The sequence below is a fragment of the Entelurus aequoreus genome, linkage group LG11 (genome assembly GCF_033978785.1).
Source record: "Entelurus aequoreus isolate RoL-2023_Sb linkage group LG11, RoL_Eaeq_v1.1, whole genome shotgun sequence".
Taxonomy (NCBI): Eukaryota; Metazoa; Chordata; class Actinopteri; order Syngnathiformes; family Syngnathidae; genus Entelurus; species Entelurus aequoreus.
This window is the reverse complement of record NC_084741.1, coordinates 71,029,602-71,035,474: the sequence shown is the minus strand read 5'-3', so window position 1 is coordinate 71,035,474 and position 5,873 is coordinate 71,029,602.

Below are 5,873 nucleotides of genomic sequence, written 5' to 3'. Positions count from 1 at the left end.
TGCACTGAGTTCCAAAAGCCATAGATGTTATGTGACTGGGCCGGCACGCTGTTTATATTGAGGAAAAGCGGACGTGACTGAGGACAGCATGTGGCCGTTAAAGGGTGAAGGTTTCAGGTGAGAGAGGACGCTAAAGGCACGCCCCCAATATTGTTGTCCGGGTGGAAATCGGGAGAAATTTGTGAGAATGGTTGCCCCGGGAGATTTTCGGGAAGGGGCACTGAAATTCGGGGGACTCTCCCGGGGAAATGGAGAGGGTTGGCAAGTATGATAAAAGTGATGTTATCAGTCGTGTTCTCTTTAGTAGGCAAGTCTTGTTTTTTAGACTTTGCGGGTCTGGTCCTGACACGTCGCTTTCTCACTCCCGTTCCGCCCACGCTGTTGTCTTTACGGACTTGTGGCGGCCTGTCGTCCGTCCACACGTCACGCTGGCGGCACGCAGGCGGAAAAGTTGGCAACAGCGATGAGCAAAAGGCGTATCGTGCCAGAATGAAGCCATTGTTTGCAGTTGTTATGTTTGTCGGGGGTGAGCGTGTGAAAGGTTAGAGTCCTGAGGCTCACGTAAATATGAAACACAATAAAAGAAGATTGAAAGATCGCAAATCATCTCAACTGTTAAAGTAGCTTACCACCACCAGGTGTGAATGAATGATGGGTTTTTAACATGTAAAAGCGACTTTGGGTACTTAGAAAAGCGCTATATAAATCCCAGGTATTATTATTATTATTATTATTATTATTATTATTATTATTAAGTTATGTCATTTTATAAACGATACATCTAGGGGTCCCCAAACTTTTTGACTCGGGGGGGGGGGGCTGCATTGGGTTAAAACCTCTCAGTAGGTTGTGAGTTCAAACCCCGGCCGAGTCATACCAAAGACTATAAAAATGGGACCCATTACCTCCCTGCTTGGCACTCAGCATCAAGGGTTGGAATTGGGGGTTAAATCACCAAAAATCATTCCCGGGCGTGGCCACCGCTGCTGCTCACTGCTCCTCTCACCTCCCAGGGGATGATCAAGGGTGATGGGTCAAATGCAGAGAATAATGTCGCCACACCTAGTGTGTGAGTGACAATCATCATTGGTACTTTGACTTTAACAATTTGGCCGGGGGCCAGGCTGTGTATATATATATATATATATATATATATATATATATATATATATATATATATATATATATATATATATATATATATATATATATATATATATATATATATATATATATATATATATATATGTATATATATATATATGTATATATATATATATATATATATATATATATATATATATATATATATGTATGTGTGGGAAAAAATCACAAGACTATTTAATCTCTACAGGCCTGTTTCATGAGGGGTTTCCTCAATCCTCAGGAGAAAAAAAGAAAGAAAAAATCAGGAGAAAAAAGAAAAAAAAATCTCCTGAGGATTGAGGAAACCCCTCATGAAACAGGCCTGTAGAGATGAAATAGTCTTGTGATTTTTTTCCCACACATATATATTACGCTCTACCACGGTATCGAGCACTATTTTTTGGATAATCTAATTAAGACATATATATATATATATATATATATATATATATATATATATATATATATATATATATATATATATATATATATATATATATATATGTATTTGTATAAATATATGTATATATATATATATATGTATATATAAATATGTATATATATAGTCGAGGTTACTGTGGTTTATCCGTTAAACAGTGTTCAATACCGGGGTAGAGCAGAATATACGTTAGGTCAGGAAAAAACACAGAGGCCATTTCATCCCTACAAGCCTGTTTCACAGGTTTCCCTGCTCTTCAGGGGACTTTATGAACTAGAGATGAAATAGCTTGTGTTTTTTCCTAGGTTTTTTCAGGGGATTTTATCAAATAAAAACGCATTTAAAAAAATTCCCTGGAGAGCAGGGAAACCTGCGAAACAGGCTTGTAGGGATGAAATAGCCTCTGTGTTTTTTCCTGACCTAACGTCTGTGCGTGTGTGTGTGTATATATATATATATATATATATATATATATATATATATTTATATTCCTTGCACACTAATTTCCTAAAAAAACGCGCACTTTCCGCGCTGATGTCACGATATCGATTGCAAAATGAATTTTTAGACAATAAGATTTGCCTGAGCGGCTAGGAGACGCCGAGAGTAACAAGTGGTAGAAAATGGATTAGAAAGGACAGATTTAAAAAAATAATAATTGGTGGTTGAGGTGGATCGGGCATCTGCTCGGGATGCCACCCGAACACCTCCCTGGGGGGGGCCACGGGGAAGACCCAGGACACGTTGGGAAGACTATGTCTCCCGGCTGGCCTGGGAACGCCTCGGGATCCCCCGGGAGGAGCTGGACGAAGTGGCTGGGGAGAGGGAAGTCTGGGCTTCTTTGCTTAGGCTGCTGCCCCCGCGACCCGACCTCGGATAAGCGGAAGAAAATGGATGGATGGATGGAGGGGAACCTTAAATGATGGGTTAGTGTGGCTGACACGGGGGCTAAGGCTAAATAATTATTCCTTTAAAGGCCTACTGAAATGAATTTTTTTTATTTAAACGGGAATAGCAGATCCATTCTATGTGTCATACTTGATCATTTCGCGATATTGCCATATTTTTGCTGAAAGGATTTAGTAGAGAAAATCGACGATAAAGTTCGCAACTTTTGCTCGCTGATAAAAAAAAAGCCTTGCCTGTAGCGGAAGTAGCGTGACGTCACAGGAGCTAGTATTCCTCACAATTCCCCGTTGTTTACAATGGAGCGAGAGAGATTCGGACCGAGAAAGCGATGATTACCCCATTAATTTGAGCGAGGATGAAAGATTTGTGGATGAGGAACGTTAGAGTGAAGGACTCGAGAGGCAGTGATGGACGTATCTTTTTTCGCTCTGACCGTAACTTAGGTACAAGCTGGCTCATTGGATTCCACACTCTCTCCTTTTTCTATTGTGGATCACGGATTTGTATTTTAAACCACCTGGGATACTATATCCTCTTGAAAATGAGAGTCGAGAACGCAAAATGGACATTCAGTGCCTTTTATCTCCACGACAATACATCGGCGAAGCTCTTTAGCTACTGAGCTAACGTGATAGCATCTGCCTCAAATGCAGATAGAAACAAAAGAAATAAACCCCTGACTGGAAGGATAGACAGAAGATCAACAATACTATTAAACCATGTACCATTGATATATAAACTATCAGACTGCGTGGTCGCTAGTAGTGGCTTTCAGTAGGCCTTTAAGGAGTTCATGTAGACTTGGCCTTAGTTAGGAGCTCATTGACAGGACTCTCAGAATCCGTAGGAATACGGACCCCGATTTAGTGGGGTTAGGAATATGGTTCATGGTTCAGGGTAGGTCGTGGTTAAGATAGGGGATATCCTAACCATAACCTACCCTGAACCCCAAACTTTAATCCAATAGGGCAGGGGTGGGCAATTAATTTTTACCGGGGGCCGCATGAGCTACCCGAGCACTGCTGGAGGGCCACATCGACAATATTTCAATTAAATTTTGCTCAATATTATTTTTGATATATACCGTAAGATAAATAATAATAATAATAATAATAGTAATACTTCAACATAGTGTGTGTAACAGCATTCCATGACTAATATATATAAATTAACATTAATAATAAATGACAGTAAAATAAGCACACGTATGACTGAGGAGTCATAGTGTAACTTTGTGTGGTGTTTGAGTTGTCCGACTTTTTGTGTGGCCTTAAACGCACCAGTGGTTTAGTGCTATGCGTGTTGGTGACAGATGACAAGTTGGTTTTGGCCTGGTTTGTACGGCAGAAAATGACTAGTTTTTGAGATAGAAGTGTTTTACTCATGTTTTTGGTGTGGTTATGTCCGAATATAAACAGTTTTGCTCAATAAAGTGATCGATATAATTCCTGTCCTCGAAGCATCTCGATAGACGTTACAATAATTGAACGGTGTTCAATTGAACGGTGTTGACGAACACCATTAGGGCTGCTTGTTGTCACTGTCACTCAAAGTTGCATTGCAAAATTCCATAGAATAAATATGTTTATTTTGTTTAGAATTCAGATGGGATTTGATTTGGTGCGCGGCATATACTTGCTGCGCGCATCGGACGCTTGAGCAGTGCGCAATTGCGCAGGCACGCACCTTAGGTGAGGGGACGTTGCTTTGCAGTTCATGTGTTGTTGAAAACACGCCATTCCTCATCAACTTTTCTCTTTTTGGCGTCTCGGGTGTAAACCGTGCATCACTTGTCGCTGCATGTGCACCTTCACTCGCAGGTTACACACGGACACACGCCCATAAATAATACTTTTCAAAATAAAAGCAGCACAGTTGTATTGCGCGCAGGACATAGATGTTTTTTCAACTTTATTTTGTAATTGCAGTTGTTCACATTCACTCACAATCACGCATACGTCCACACGGAAGTAATACAAATAACGATTTTCAAAACAAAAGCAGCACCGTTGTATTGCACACTCGACATAGATACTTTTTTAAATTTATTTTGTAATTTATAATTGGCCTCACGCGGGCCGGACAGGGACGCACAAAGGGCCGGATGCGGCCCGCGGGCCGCAGAATGCCCAGGTCTGCAATAGGGGGTCCGTGTTAGAACTAAAATATTAAATTAGGAGTTTGAAGTCATGGGAGGTTAGAGTTTATAGTATGGTCAGGTTTAGGATTTTAGTTAACTCAGGGTCAGGTTTAAAAGGGACTTGGGCCAGGAGTTAGTTGTTTAGATTTTGAGGTCCACGTTGTGATGTCTGTCAAGCAAACATTTTGTACTTACTGTAAAATCTAAAGCCTTAGGATCAGACTGTTGACGATCTCGTGCTCCGACATGTCTTACCCTCTGGAAGGAAAGAAAGCAAAGCGCCGTAAAAAGAAAGCCTATTGGCCACTTTGTAATCCCGGAGCCAAGATGGATGTCTGATCCAGCACAGAGTTGTTTTTTTCCACACTGCTCTCTCTGAACAAGCTGCGTCTTGTCGCGACATTTTAGGGAAGATGGAGATAAATGTTTGGTTTGATTGCGGCCTGGTTTCAGCAGATGACTTGAGATACTCTTGTTCTTTCACTCTGTGTGTGAGCGTGTGTGTGTGTGTGTGTGTGTGTGTGTGTGTGTGTGTGTGTGTGTGTGTGTGTGTGTGTGTGTGTGTGTGTGTGTGTGTGTGTGTGTGTGTGTGTGTGTGTGTGTGTGTGTGTGTGTGTGTGTTCTTGTATTTCTACCCTTCTTGAGACATCAACAAGGAAAAGCACCTTCCATTTGAGGAGGTGTGAACAAGTTAGGACATAAATCATGGTCCCAATACGGGAAAAGCATTGCATCTAATAGAGAATGTCTCATTGGCACCCCTGGTGGTGAAATCTATCAAAATTAGGGTGGTCCCAAAAAGGAGGGATTTTTGTGTGTCGATTTTAAAAGTCCTCCCCCTCTGGCCAACATATGTAATAACAAGTGTGTGTAAGGAATTGAAATGCGCCCCCTTTGGCAAAAATGTATTTAAAAAAATTAATAAATATGAATATAGAGACATACTGTAATAACTTGAAGTCAATAATTAACGTTAAAAACCAATTACAAACAAAACAAAACAAAATAAAATAAAAGCAGTCTTTTTCTCACAATGTGTCGACTTTTTTCTTATAAATTGGGAACTATTTCTCATATTTTTTTCTGTTTCTGTAATATTGCAATATTTTCTCGTAAAATGATTACTTTTTCATGTAAAATTATTACTTTTTAATTCGAAATGGTGACATTTGTCATATAAAATTCTGACTCGTATCACAATATTGGCATTTTTTTTGTTGTTCTTGTGAAATAGTGAAT